This window comes from Aulonocara sp. 'chitande type north' Nkhata Bay, linkage group LG1 (genome assembly GCF_057382095.1).
Source record: "Aulonocara sp. 'chitande type north' Nkhata Bay isolate Kocher_YH1m ecotype deep benthic linkage group LG1, A_spYH_male_GT1.1, whole genome shotgun sequence".
In the NCBI taxonomy this organism is placed as follows: Eukaryota; Metazoa; Chordata; class Actinopteri; order Cichliformes; family Cichlidae; genus Aulonocara; species Aulonocara sp. 'chitande type north' Nkhata Bay.
The window spans coordinates 38,578,534-38,594,176 of NC_141344.1; the positions used below are offsets into that span (position 1 = coordinate 38,578,534).

Below are 15,643 nucleotides of genomic sequence, written 5' to 3' on the forward strand. Positions count from 1 at the left end.
GCACATTTAATCTTGGACACTTTTAAACTTGACCCATCCTGGCTGCCAGAGATACTACACACAGCGCGGACAACAACAAAGGATGGGCCGCTCATCCAAGGCGTAGAACAAAGAAGCGCCGGGGGAAACGCGGAACAGACTGAGACATCGCACACCACTGCCCAGCATCCTACTGGCCAACATACTAGTAGGATGCTAGGAGAACAAGCTTGATGACCTAAGAGCAAGAGTCACCTTCCAACGTGACATGAGGGACTGCAACATTCTGTGCTTCACGGAGACATGGCTGACCCCCAAACATGCCGGACCAGGCCGTAACTCCGTCGTATTCATTCTGTGTGCTCCACGCGGACAGAACAGCAGAGTCGAACAAAACCAAAGGTGGAGGAGTGTTTCAGGGTAAACAGAAAGTGGTGTGATGCCAGGACCATTTCTACTCTTTCCAGTGGCTGCTTGCCACATCTGGAATTCCTGAGCATTAAGTGCCACCCTTTCTATCTGCCCCGTGAGTTCATCTTGGTCATCGCCATGGTCTACATCCCACCCCAAGCGGACACAGGTATGGCTTTGTCCGAACTACATGATGTGCTGAGTTCATTTCAAAACAAGGACCCGAGCGCAGCCCTCATTGTAGCAGGAGACTTTAATAAAGTGAACCTCGGACAAGTCATGCCAAACTTCTACCAGCGTGTCTCGTGTTTGACGAGGGGGGATTGAATTTTGGACCACTGCTACACACCATACAAGCAGGGCTACAAAGCTGTCTCACACCCGGCTTTTGGGAAGTCTGACCACAACGCCATCTTCCTCACTCCCCAGTATAAACAAAACATACAGAGGGAAGAAGTAACCACGAGGGAGGCGAAACGTTGGTCTGCCCAATCAGAAGCTACGCTACAGGATGCACTCAACGACGTAGACTGGGACATGTTCAGAGCATGCGCAGTTGACAGCAATGAGTTTATGGACGTAGCAGTAATCTTCGTTAATATGCTAGTGGAGGAGATTATCCCCACTGCGAGAGTCGCCACATTCCCGAACCAGAAACCGTAGGTGGACAAATTGTGCTGCAGTGAACACCAGGACCGCCACCTACAATGCGGGTCTCCCCACTGGCGATATGAGTGCCTACAAAGCGGTCTCATACGGCGTGTGGCGCGCGGTGAGAGATGCCAAATGCCGGTACGGGGAGCGCATGGAGTCTCGCTTCCACCAGGGTGACACACGGAGTATATGGTACGGACCACGCACCATTACGGACTACAAAGCCAGGGACACTGCGCCGATCAACGCAGACTCTGCATTCAACAATGAGCCAGGCGGCTAATGCTAACTACCGCCTGACTACCGAAGACAGTGACGTCATCAGCGAGAGACCGGTGATCAGCATCGCGGAGCATGACGTCCGAGTGGCATTGAGTAGAGTGACCACAAGGAAAGCGGCGGGGTCAGACGGCATCACCGGCCGTCTGCTGCGCTGACCAGCTAGCAGGTGTGTTCACTTCCATCTTCAAAGAGTCCCTGGCCAAGCCTGTGGTCCTAGGGCTGTGCGATATGACCAAAATCTCATGTCCCGATATAAGAATTCTATCATCCCGGTAACGATATAAATCACAAAAATTTAACATTTTCTGTAAATTCTGTGAATCTCGGGCAGCTTGACTTGCGGGAAGTGTTTCCAGCTGCGCGTCATGTATCTGGAGTCCAGTGTTTTAACCGATGCATGAAACGATACATTTTTAGACACAAGTTGTAACGGCCGCCATTTTCTTTGTATTTATTACACGGCGTGCTGTGGGGAAAAGCCTGTTCTAACATTTGAGTCTAAGGTTTATTTTTTAGCACCTGGCGGCTCTTTTTTACTTCTCATCCGTAAATAATCTGCTCTTTCACGTGACTCAGTTTAAGTCTCAACAGGATCTTGAGCTTTATTGTGAAAGATTTATGTGGAACATAAACAAGCGGACACGCGATGCTGTTACCGTCATTGTTGCTAACCACAACGCATAAAAACAGGCGCTTGTCTGTCCGTAGTGTGGTTATATTAAATATAAGAGAAAGAGAGAAGTTTAAGAAATTAACATAGCCACTACAGTGACCATCAAAACCATGAAAAAATATTACCGTAAACAGTTTATTTTGCGACACCACGAAACAAACGATAGCGTAAAATGAAACGATAGACGTTTTTATATCGTCATCCGATATATATCGTTATATCGAACAGCCCTATGTGGTCCCCACATGCTTCAAAGGATCCGCCATCATCCCGGTGCCCAAGAACAGCAAACCCTCATCCCTGAACGATTACCGGCCAGTTGCACTGACCTCGGTAGTAATGAAGGTGTTCGAGAGGCTGCTGAAGAACATCATCTCCTCCTCCATCCCAGACGGTAAATGGTAAATGGCCTGCATTTGTATAGCGCTTTCCTCAGTCCCTAAGGACCCCAAAGCGCTTTACACTACATTCAGTCATTCACCCATTCACGCACACATTCACACACTGGCAATGGTAAGCTACATTGCCATTGCACGTAACGATCTGGCACCTAATGATGTGGCAAACATAGTGTTATAATCAATCAGTAAACTCGTACCTTAAAGCAACAGGATTATAGACCTATTTTAATTGCTTTAAAAAGCAGGAGCAGGTTACGTTCATTAGTCTTATAATCTGTAAAGTTTCTTTTTTTTGGATAAGACACTTTTGATCTCTGACTTTAGCCTTTGAGGCAGTGAATCCTTCCAGGCATCATTAACAACTTCTGAAAAAGGGACCAAAGAGAGAACGGTCAAAAGGACAACCTCAAGGAACGTCCCAGGTCGTTCCCTAAGCAGCAATCTTCAAAGCCAGTGCAACAAGGCACTTTTTAAACTTTGTCAACAACTGCACCAATAAAAAGGAAGGAAAATATCCGAGTTCTGGGGTAAAGAGTACGCTAAAGGAGAAAGTGAGACTGATTTAATGGTGATCTGGTGAGGGCTGGAGGAAGTGCTCGAATCATGGCTTTAAAGTATCTTTATCTATCAGCAGATAAGGCCATAAATTTACCATAAATTACATCTTTTGGATTTTTAATATTAACGTTATGGAGGTGCCACTTACATGCTCTGGGTGAAGAGCTGCAGTTTATAAAGGTACCACATGTCATTTGGTTTATCAAGTGGAAAATTATTGTTGGTTCGTTTTAAATTGGAATGGAAACGCCTCCAGATGCCGCCTACGCCCCTCAATGAAATATCCTGAACACACACGCAGGTGGAGACAGCACCCCCTCGCTAACTCATCCAACCGCTTTATGCGTTGTGACGGAGCTGACGGCGCACTGGCACATCCTCTCGTTTCGCACAGACTTCAGAGGCAGTTTATTCCCAAAGTCTAAATAACCCGAGGGGTAAAGCAGAGGGAGGAGGACGGCACAGTAATCAGGATGAGAGGAAAAATAAAAAAATAAGAATTCAGCGAGTCGTTCTCCTTCTGTTTCCTCTCACTGCAACCAGCCTGAGAAATTAAACCTACACATGGAACACAAAACACAGAGGGCTTCATGTTGACATGATGGTAATTATGTTTCTAAGAGGGGGGAAAAACAGAAGAAGGGAAAAAAGGCTAATCGAAAGCAAAGCCATTTTGCAAGTGTGGACGGGGATTTGGGCAAGTGGCTGCGAAGATGCCCGAGCTGATACCGGGAGAAAAGCTCAATCAGCTGGCCAAAAAGTCGTGAACGCCTCCTTTTCATTTCAATTCATTTCTGTTTTAGTTTACCTCTTATGAGTAAGTACATGGAAATAAATGGTTGGAAGAAAAAACCTCCAATAGACAATCAGGGAAGAGCAGAAAGCAGACAGGACAAAACACGCACAGGAGAGAATCCCAGTGTTGCCAACTCGTCAGTCAGGAAAATCGCTATTGGTTGTCCTAAAAGTCGCAAGAAGTCGCAAAATGACGCCATCGCCTAATTTCCATAATTGGTCATGCTTACATTATTGTAACCTACGTTGTAGGAGAAAGAAATAATACAATGAGAGAGACAGAGTAAAAAACATGCTAAAAGCACTTAGAATATATTTAGAACTACACATTAAATTTCTTTTTGCAATTATCATTTTTTCAACATCTCAATTCCAACCCTGCTCCTCTATCTGGACTTGGGACCAGGAAAAGTGAAACAGGCACTCTGGCGGAGTTACACACACACACACATGGACGTGTAGGGGTGAACATCTCCAGCTCTGTTTTTTAAAGAAAAATCTGACAATAGAAACATGTCAGTTATCTGACCAAGTGAAAAATAACTGTATGGTTTACACATGACACGTGACTCCCTAACTGCTAATTAAATTCAAATTTTCAGAGACTTAAACTTAATTCTGTTAAATGAGCACTATATTAACTATAGTTAGAGGTCAGGGAGCAGGACTGATGTTGTTTGTTAGCTAGCTCCCACATTAATGTTGCAGCTCTTTTATTAGCCATAGCCGCTACCTGAGAGATGACCAATATGGGTAATTGCAGATTAACATTCATGACAACTGTTCAATACTTTAATGTTGTTGAAACAGGAGCTAAAATGCTCTACAGGGAGTGCAGAATTATTAGGCAAATGAGTATTTTGTCCACATCATCCTCTTCATGCATGTTGTCTTACTCCAAGCTGTATAGGCTCGAAAGCCTACTACCAATTAAGCATATTAGGTGATGTGCATCTCTGTAATGAGAAGGGGTGTGGTCTAATGACATCAACACCCTATATCAGGTGTGCATAATTATTAGGCAACGTCCTTTCCTTTGGTAAAATGGGTCAAAAGAAGGACTTGACAGGCTCAGAAAAGTCAAAAATAGTGAGATATCTTGCAGAGGGATGCAGCAGTCTCAAAATTGCAAAGCTTCTGAAGCGTGATCATCGAACAATCAAGCGTTTCATTCAAAATAGTCAACAGGGTCGCAAGAAGCGTGTAGAAAAACCAAGGCGCAAAATAACTGCCCGTGAACTGAGAAAAGTCAAGCGTGCAGCTGCCAAGATGCCACTTGCCACTAGTTTGGCCATATTTCAGAGCTGCAACATCACTGGAGTGCCCAAGAGCACAAGTTGTGCAATACTCAGAGACATGGCCAAGGTAAGAAAGGCTGAAAGACGACCACCACTGAACAAGACACACAAGCTGAAACATCAAGACTGGGCTTTCTAAGGTTTTATGGACTGATGAAATGAGAGTGAGTCTTGATGGGCCAGATGGATGGGCCCGTGGCTGGATTGGTAAAGGGCAGAGAGCTCCAGTCCGACTCAGACGCCAGCAAGGTGGAGTACTGGTTTGGGCTGGTATCATCAAAGATGAGCTTGTGGGGCCTTTTCGGGTTGAGGATGGAGTCAAGCTCAACTCCCAGTCCTACTGCCAGTTTCTGGAAGACACCTTCTTCAAGCAGTGGTACAGGAAGAAGTCTGCATCCTTCAAGAAAAACATGATTTTCATGCAGGACAATGCTCCATCACACGCGTCCAAGTACTCCACAGCATGGCTGGCAAGAAAGGGTATAAAAGAAGAAAAACTAATGACATGGCCTCCTTGTTCACCTGATCTGAACCCCATTGAGAACCTGTGGTCCATCATCAAATGTGAGATTTACAAGGAGGGAAAACAGTACACCTCTCTGAACAGTGTCTGGGAGGCTGTGGTTGCTGCTGCACGCAATGTTGATGGTGAACAGATCAAAACACTGACAGAATCCATGGATGGCAGGCTTTTGAGTGTCCTTGCAAAGAAAGGTGGCTATATTGGTCGCTGATTTGTTTTTGTTTTGTTTTTGAATGTCAGAAATGTATATTTGTGAATGTGGAGATGTTATATTGGTGTCACTGGTAAAAATATATAATTGAAATGGGTATATATTTGTTTTTTGTTAAGTTGCCTAATAATTATGCACAGTAATAGTCACCTGCACACACAGATATCCCCCTAAAATAGCTAAAACTAAAAACAAACTAAAAACTACTTCCAAAAACATTCAGCTTTGATATTAATGAGTTTTTTGGGTTCATTGAGAACATGGTTGTTGTTCAATAATAAAATTATTCCTCAAAAATACAACTTGCCTAATAATTCTGCACTCCCTGTATTGTACTATGAGGTCTTTTAGATATGATAACAGTGCATCAGTGCTCAGGTCTAACTTGGTGATGTAAATCTGCCTAACCAGACAGTTAACTGTGTGTGTGTTGGCTATCATTCACGATAGCCAACAGGCTACTGCAGCTGCTGCCTGTTTCATTAACAGGCGAGAGAGATTTGAGATATTTACCACCTGAAAGGTAATCTGGTGTCAGACACCAGGTGGTTGTCCTGTGGTGCAGTCTAGCATTATTAAGTCAGGGCACTGAAGACTGCTCAAGTAACTGATTAGTGGTGCTAATGATTTTTTCTTAACATTTAGAGTTACAGCTTCTAAACTGGTGTCCAGCAGTTTCATTTAAGAACTTTTAATAGCATTTTAATATTTAATTATTGCTATCTAATTAATGTGAAAAAAACCCCCACTGAAACACACCACATTTAACTACTCTGTCCAATCGGGACTGTCAGGCTACGAGCATGAGGTATGGTTGTATAGTTTCAGACCACTGGGATAGCCAACATCTTATTATTTTGCTGCTGCCATTAACAGTTTGGTGGGAAATAGGATTATGACACTTTTGTGTAACTGATGATCTCTCTTTTGTCTTTGTTGTGGGAGGAGCCTTAGCGAGTCCTGATGTCATACTCAGCTTGGGCTGTGTTGTCTTTGGCGAGACGTGGCTGGCAGAGGAAGGTATTCTTGTGCCTGAAAATTGTTTTTTTTTTTCAAGTGGACAAGAGCATTGCTTTAATGCAACTGTGGCTCATGGAAGGCATCCAGATTGCAGTTTAATAATACAAAGTACTCAGCCTTGTTGAAGTTGCTGGCTGCAGCGCTGGAGGGTGCCCTACCTGGCAGCTCCATTGTCCTACTGGGATATTTCAATGCTCATGTGTGAAACGACAGTGAGGGCTGGAGGTGAGTCATCTAGAGCAGGGGTGTCGAGCTCCAGGCCTCGAGGGCCGGTGTCCTGCAGGTTTTAGATGTGTCCTTGATCTAACACAACTGATTTAAATGGCTAAATGACCTCCTCAACATGTCTTGAAGTTCTCCAGAGGTCTGGAATGACCTAATCATTTCAGGTGTGTTGACCCAGGGTGAGATCTAAAATCTGCAGGACATCGGCCCTCGAGGCCTGGAGTTCCCCACCCCTGTTCTAGAGGAACGGCTTGCCTGATCTGAACCTGAGCAGTGTTGTATCATTGGACTTCTCTGCAAGTCAAAGTTTGTCCTTGATTAACACCATGTCTGAACACAAATGCATTCTTTAGCGCACAGCAGAGTGGCATCAGGACACTCAGTTGCAGGTCGATGATTGATTCTGTATTAGACCTGTGGCTGTGTGTTCTGGACATTTAGGTGAAGAGAGGAGCTGAGCTCCTGATGACCAGCTGGTGAGCAGTTGGGCGGGGACACCCAAAACATACAGAGAAGGTAGAAAAATCTGGCAGAGGCTGGGATCCATAGGATTGTTAATCCCAACTTCAACAGTATTCTGAGGAAAGCTGGTGACATCAGCCTCTGGACATGGACCCTGTTTCCAAACCTCAAGGTAGCTGTCATGGTGGTAATCCCTGAATGGGTTGGTGGACACTGGAAGTGAAGGGAGCCATCAAGCACTAGAAGGACTCCTGGTTGGGCTTAATTAGCCTGTGGGACACTGGATGCAACTGACCTGTGCTAAGAGGCCACGCAGAGTGTTGCTCTGGCAGATGTTGAAGCAAAACCTCAGCTGTGGAGTTTTTGAATGCAAAGTCTTGTACAACTTACTTTGCTTTTCTTTCCAAACAGGACAGAGCTATTACAGCAGTTGCACTAGTTGAAATCTTCCATTTGTAGTTTTTTCTATGCTGGTGACTGTTTCTTTTGTAAAGCTAGACTCGAACCCTTGTAGGCAGATGCTGCCTCTGTTACTTTTTGGAGGAAATGCAGCTTTAAATGCAAGTTTTAAATGTAAAGATTCAAGATGTCTACAGTTTGTGTTATCCACAGACCTAACAGCATTTAACCCAAAACTGCTCCAAGCCAAAATTGTAATTTATTTTAATTTTAATTCAAATCTGATTCATCACCAAGTCCAAACGGCCCCTGATTCAAAAGCTGCCGTTTTTAATTAAACACACTAGTCGGCCACCTGTAAAACTGCAAACATCTGAGTAACATCTACAAAGACATTACTTGTTATAAGTCTGGCACATTAAAATTTTACATAAATGACTAAAAATATGCAGACATCAATTCAAAAGCAACAGCCGAAGAAAAACAAAGTGCTGTGATGCTTCCATTTAGCAAGTCCGATGCTACAGAAAATCATATAACAGTGCAGCATCGATCGTATGGGAAGCTTCCTCAGAGAGCTGCTCCTCTGAGCTAAATTTGTACCCAAACTGCTTCAAGCACACATAAATAATTTCCACTGCAGCTCTATTAAGAGGAAGAAGAAGAAAAATAACACCATGTGACAGCCACAGGGGATAAATACCTTGGATGCTAATTTACACAACATAATTATGCAATGACCTTTGTGATGTGGGACAACATGTTCTAGAGGTGTTTGCTGGGTAAAGCACCACAGCTGCTGCTGCTGCTGCTGAACATTTTAGATTTCCTGTCATGTCACACAAACAAGACAACAGAAAAAAAATATCACAAAACCAGTCACGTAAACGCACATGCACAGGAATCAACAAAGAGCCAAAACAATACATTCACCAGTTCCAAGCAGCTCATCTCTGGATTACATCCAAGAATTTGTGAATCTGGTCTCTGAAGATTTCTCTGCATCTCATCAGATATAAACTGAATCCTATTATGTCCCCACACAGCTGATTTTACACCAACTCTTCAGTCGTTTTCTTCAGAGACTCTATGCAGGTCCACACGCACTCACTGAGGGGGTGTTTTACAGGCAAAAAAATATAATTAATTAAAAAGATTCCTCACCAGATTGGCTAATGTAAATCCCCGTGTGGGGTAAAGTGATGAGAAGTGACGGAGAGGCTCTTCAGTCGAAGTCAACAGGAACCATCCGGGGAAGATCCAGTCTGCAGAAATAAAAATAGCTATGAGATGACAGCAGCTGTATGGCAGGACTGGAACAATTACTAATATTCAGACAATCTTATAAGATACTAAAGAATAATATTTTTTTAACAGAAATGAACAGAAAGAGTGAAGATTTCCTCTGAGCTGCTCAACCAAAAGCATCTGAATATCAAACAGCAAAAGCTACAGACTGAGCTGTCAATCACGCAGCAGACAGAGCTTCTCATTACTGTCATTGCTCAAGTTGAAATTCACAAGGTTTTTCGGTTGCCAGCGCTCTGAAACCATGTCTCCTCTGTCGATCAACCTGCACAGGAGTGTGAGGTTGTCTATTTCTTTAATTTGAGGCTAAATACTACATCACTTCCTGTGCATGCGTGGGTTCAGCAGTGCAGCAGCTCGTCTTTTTAAGCAACAAGGACTCCTGTGCCATTTTAAACATCAAATGCAAAACCTTTTCAAAAAAGTCAATAAATAAGCCATTAGTACTAGTTACATACCCTCTTTCTTTGCCCAAATGACATTAAACTGAATCTTTTTGGATCATTTTTAAGACTTTTCAGTCATTTCTACCTCTCCTTTGCAGTGTTTCTTCCGGTCTACCGAAAGCTCTCCAGAACAAAGAAGACCCTCAGCTGCATGGATTTTTCAAACAGTCTTAGCGATTGTATCTCATTTGCCTGTTTACCACAGAACAAATTATTTTCAGTTGAATATTCTTTATAGGTAATAATTTATATGTAGTCATACTGATGGGATATGGTATTTGATGGAGATCTACGGGTACTGTCATGATACGTTTTCTTTATTTGTAATACATGTAGTGCAGCAATTTTTGTTTGGAAATACTAAACGTTCCTTCCATCCATACATCCGCTACCTTCACATGGTGGAGGGGCTTGTGTGTCCCAGGGATCTCATGTTGCCAGGGGGCTTTTGCTCCCTCGTACAGCCTCCCATGGCAAACTGGTTTCAGGTGATGGACCAGACAAAGAGAGGATTCAAAAACCCCTGTGAGTATAAGATCTAGGGAACAATTCACCCTGCCCAGGATAGGGTTACCAGGGCCCCACCCTGGAACCAGGCCCAGGGAGGGTGCCCGAGGGCGAGCGCCTGGAGACCATGGGACATGGGGCTACTACCTGTAGGGTGGGCCCATGCGGCGGCCGGGGTCAGAGACCCTGTTGGGCCAATCACCAGCTACCGAGACTAACGATTGGAAAATGGAATGTCACCTCTCTGGTGGGGAAGGACCCGATCCACCGCGTGAGGTTGAGAGGTACCAGCTCAACGCAAAGGGCTCCAGAACCCTGGAGAGGAGCTGGACTCCCTTAGTCTAGAGTTGCCCTTGGCGAGAGGCGGCAGGCTGAGGTAGGAATCTTAGTATCCCCTCGCCTTGCTGCCTGTACGTTGGAGTTTTTCCAGTGGACAAGAGCGTTTGTTCCCTGCGCCTTTGGGTCGGGGAACATGTCCTGACTGTCGTCTGCACCATTAGACCTGCATTCTCTTAAATGGCCACCAGGGAGCAATAGCTGTAGCTGCAAAAGTGCCCAGACCTCTCTAAACATTTATGGTTTCAGTTACTTGTTTTGGATTACACTGATTTTAACTGCCATAAATGTAAATTATGTCAGTTTGTTTAATTTATTGTGTTCATTTATGTTATTTATTTTCTTTATTTATTGTTGTTCCTTTTGGGGTAGGAACTAAGGTTCATTCTGTGTTGCACACAGGCCTTTTTAAGTGACGTAAAGGGAAGTAAAAAGCATGTGCAAAGAAGCTAAGTTAATAAGTTAACTAAGGCAGAAGAAGGAATAAATAAGCAGTTTAAAGTAAAAGAAAGCTGCAAAGAAGAAGAAATTGGGAATTATTTTTGTTAAGTTTTGTTCCTGAAGCGGACTCATTCCCTCACGGTTACGTGCAGCCAGCGAGGTACGTTAACTGTGTTTGTTTATCGCGTATTTGTTAACTTGGGTTTAAATGTTTATTTGTAATATTTATGTTGGTCATTCTGTACTTTTATGTAATAACAGTTTGACGGTGGATTTTATGGTGTTTCTGAGGAGAAGTTTGACGGAAGAATAAATCCATCAGTGAATGAAGAACCGTGGTGTCGTGTATTAACTGGAGGGAGTGATACTGATTAAAATGCAAACAGATTTTTTCCCCCCTCAGTGTCATAGAATAAGATTCGGAAATAAACAATTGGCTAATGACTTCGAATTCCTTTAGCCAATGAGCTTGTGTTTTCAGTCTGATCCAATCACAAAGGTGACATGAGTGATGTCACAGTAGCCACCGGACCTTTTATACTGTGGAAGTGGGATGGCTGTCTTAGACTAGCTCTGAAGCTACTTTGAAGTTGCTAATGGAAGAGTAAGAAGATGACCAGCATTATTCTTGGCCTTGGCCCAAATAACTACATTCTCAAATAAATTAAGCACTTAATAATGGGCCAAAACAAAAATAAGCAAGCAACAATAAAACCACAACGACTTAAAAAAAATGTAAAAAATGAATGTAAATGCATTCATTTTCCTTAAATTTTTATTTCAGACTTTTTGATCTTTTTGAACTGTATCCATCGTTGCCTTTTCCATAAAGAATGCCTGATGAAAAAGCTCAGGAGCACTGGAATGGATCAATGGTGCCTTCCAATCAGACTGATTTACTGAGATAAAAACATCACGGGTTATTGTTGTGAGGGGTGTTGTGTAAAACGTGACTCCAAGTCTGTGGGCAGGGCTTACAACGGTTGACTTTCGGGAAGGGAACACTGTGGGGTGAAGCTCTGGAGGGAAACAGGGGGACAGAGAAGCAGACGGCAGGAGTGAAAAAAGAAGAGGGAAAAGAATTAACATACACAAAAAAAATCTTGTCTTTCTTTTGTCCTCCCTGGCATTGCCTGGGCTCCATCCAGACGGCAGCTCCTCTCTTCTGTTGTATAGAACAGAGGGAGGCGACACGACGCCTGTCAAAAATCCGAGAAATTCTGCCCCGGAGCCCGATCTTAGCCAGAGCCTGTGACAAACAGTCTCCTCGCATGCCGACAGTCTAATCTGCACCAGCATCAACGAGGATGTGGGGGGGCTAGGATCATCCTGAACCACAGGAGGTCCCACACTGTTTTTACTGCAGCTGATAGCTGGAGTGATGCTGTTGTTTGTGTGCTAACAGCCCGTCTGATGGCTCCAGGAGCACAGCCAGATTGGCTCTTAGTGTGAAACAACAGCAGCCATTAAAGCTCCTCCATACGGCCTGGGGCGAGAGGAGCAGGAGGAGGGGGCCATCTACCCCAGACTGAGTCCAGCCCAGTGTGAGAAGGAGCTTGTCTTTTTGTTTTAGTTGGTAGTAAACACAATCAAGGGATTCAGCTTAGTTTGCATGGCCTTAGCTAATCTGATTATTTGATTCTTCTTACAGCAATGAAGATATTTCTGGAAAGAGAAAATGTGCTCTTCTTCCCCACGGCCAAGGCTTAGCAGAGTTTAGCACATGCAAACGCACCGTGGTGCATACTCTCTGTGTGAGTGCACAGACACGGGGGGAGGATCACTGCTCTTATCTGTCACGTGCCAATCTTAAATCCCCAGACACAGACATTGGGGGGCAGGTAAATTTCCACTGTAGGCATGCCTCAGGGGTCCCCCCACCTGCTGTATAAAAATAGCTGTTGGGTGATTTCTGACCCCTGCATGCGAGAACACACAGAATGCCAGAAATACACATCTTCAGCTTTTTAACATGGACAGTTTGTCATTTTTCAAGTAAACTCAATGTAATTTTTGACTTGACAAAAACTTAAATGCTCATTTAGGCTTTAGGGGAAAAGAAACAAACCATGGCAGTTTCTTAAAACAAATCATTAACAAGTAAGTCAGATGTGTGTTGTACCAGCCTCGAGTACATCTATAAAAAATGCACAAGTTAAGTGAGGCCTTTAAATAAAAACAGACGGAATTTCTATGGAGGCAGCACAATTGATCATTTAAACAAGAGTTTCACAACTTTTTAAAATAAAAAACAACAAATGCATTCAAGATCAAATAAAATGGCTGTAACAACAAAACTAAAATAAATACAGTGGAAGTGAAGGATATGGATTTATATTATTCGCCCAGTTCATTTGCACTCATGTCACAACAGTCCCCCGCTATAGTCTCCATTCTCTTGTACTGAAACTACTAAATATCAGAGCAGATTTCGGTCATTTTAACTCACCTGTCCTAAGTTTACAGTCAAGTCACAAACTACTAAAAACACACAAGGAAACACTGATGCAATACCAGACATGGAAAAACCCCAAGCTGCTGACGGTGTCTTCTGTGTTATGTCTCTCTCTAACTAACAACCATAGACTATTTAAGAGATGGATGGCCGTCACTGTGGCGTGACACACTGGCTAGTGGGCGGCTATTTTAAAGCCTCAGGTTTGGCATTGTTTTTTTTCACAAGACTGGACATGCTGGGTGAGGGGTGGACCTGAATTATAACTCCAGGAACATTGTATGACTATAATAGCAGTACTTTGTCAATCACAAAATAACCTCATCCTAAAGCACTCCCTGTTCTATTGTCCATTAGACTATAATGGGAGCATCATTTACCAAATGAACATCATCTTACTGAAGTATTAAAGAGAACTTGAAACTTCTGACTCAGGCTATAAAGTCATTAGAAGAAATGTTTACAGAGGCCATAAATCATGCGACAAATAGGGTCATTTTCCCCATTTACGGCATTCATTGGGTTCATATTGTGTATCCGGAGGTTAAATCCATCCTTTATATATGGTGCCACCCCTCCTTTTTTTCTTTAACTGAGAAATTAAGACCCAGTATTCAGACTTTCTTTCCATTTTCAGCGAGGTCTGGTGCTAAATAACAAGGTCAAGTAAGGATAATGGCTAGGGCACATTTCACATCAGGGACTTGTTCAGCGCAACCAATCCAATGTAGCAGATTTAAGAGTAGCTAGAAAGGTACAATAAACAGTAATGACCCAAAAGGTTGATTCTGTTCATCTGGATGTGCAGTCAGTCTCAGCAGACTGCACGTTTCCCAACCTTATCTGGGTATGTATCACACAAATCTAACTCTCTACTTCCACTGAAACCACTTCTTTTTCCCAATTCTGTATTTTTCAGGCCAGAACACGTGGAGGCAACATTAAAAATGTAAACTGAAGTGACTTAATTGCTGACACAAACAGACACGAGTCACACCACACTGAAGCCAATTTACAGCCTTTTAATTTTTTCCCTTGCTACACAGTCTTTGATGTGTGAAACTGTGATCACAGCACAGCTGCAGCGGTTTCAAATTCTACAAAATGACAATGATCTGCAAAATCTCAACAGTGAACTGACTGGAGTCAGCCGAGCTAATTTGCCTGAACAGTGGTCAAGTCAAAGCCCTTATACAGTCACTGTCACTTTGTTAGGTACACCTGTTTGACTGCTTGTTAACACAAATATCTAATCAATCAGTAACATGGTAGCAATTCACGTAACTCTGAATTTGGGATGGTTGCTGGTGCCAGATGTGTTGGTGTCGGAGTATTTCAGAAACTGCTGATCTACTAAGATTTTCCCCACACAGCCATCTCTATGGTATACAGCAGGGGTGTCAAATATGGCATAATCAGCCCAGCAAAGACTCTAATCTGGCCCACTAGAAGGACAAAGGACAACATACATTTTTAAAGTTTAAGTATTTTTTGGCAAGCTTTTTTTTTTTTTTCAAAAAACAAGAAAAACAAAAACGGAAAAACTATTCTTTTTCAAGAGGATTCATGCTAAACTAAACGAACAATTACAAAAAAATTAAATGACAAAAATTTGGTGACCATAGTCACCACATGTATGATTCTATGATTCACGTACGGATGCACCCGACAAGTCTGCAGCAACTGTGTGACGCTATCCTGATACGGATCAATGTCGTCGAGGAATTTGGACATAACGCTGTGCTTGAAGGGAGTGTCAGAAGACAGAACGCATCTATGTTTCTGCTTTGGCTGCTCTTCATGGCTGTACAGATTCTTTTTGAGCTAATGCAAAATAAATGAATTCGCTAATTTCATTCAATTCACAATATTAACAGTATTGTATTTAATACCCAGCTGGATGCAATTCCCCGGGTCGCAAAAAAAACCAAATCCAGCTGTATAGAACGACTTTTAGCTCTCTATTTTATGACCTGCATGAACATATCTCTGATGATTTTTCTGGGCTAGAATCTCTAGTTTCAAGTCATACTGCATAAAACATGGAAATCATTTTATAAATGGTACTAACCCATATGGAAAAGATATATATAAATCTTATAAAGTTTGTATCTGTCTTGTGTGAAACTTGTATGAAAAGCATATAAGTGTGAAAACAGATATAAGATCCCTTGAAAAATTATATAATGAAACTTGTATGTTTTGGATACTTACTAAAACAATGTATGAAAGTAATGCGAAAGTGGCCACTTTCATGAG

The 15,643-nt window shown here is 42.8% G+C and overlaps 1 protein-coding gene across 1 annotated transcript in view; it reads right to left on the minus strand.

Moving 5' to 3' along the window:
* The window catches only part of large2 (LARGE xylosyl- and glucuronyltransferase 2), a 140,501-nt gene that overhangs the window by 68,217 nt on the left and 56,641 nt on the right, over positions 1 to 15,643 (minus strand). The window contains exon 2 of the mRNA XM_086295213.1: positions 9,056 to 9,156. The gene's annotated coding sequence lies outside the window, so the exon portion shown is untranslated. The remainder of the gene's footprint in view (positions 1 to 9,055; positions 9,157 to 15,643) is intronic.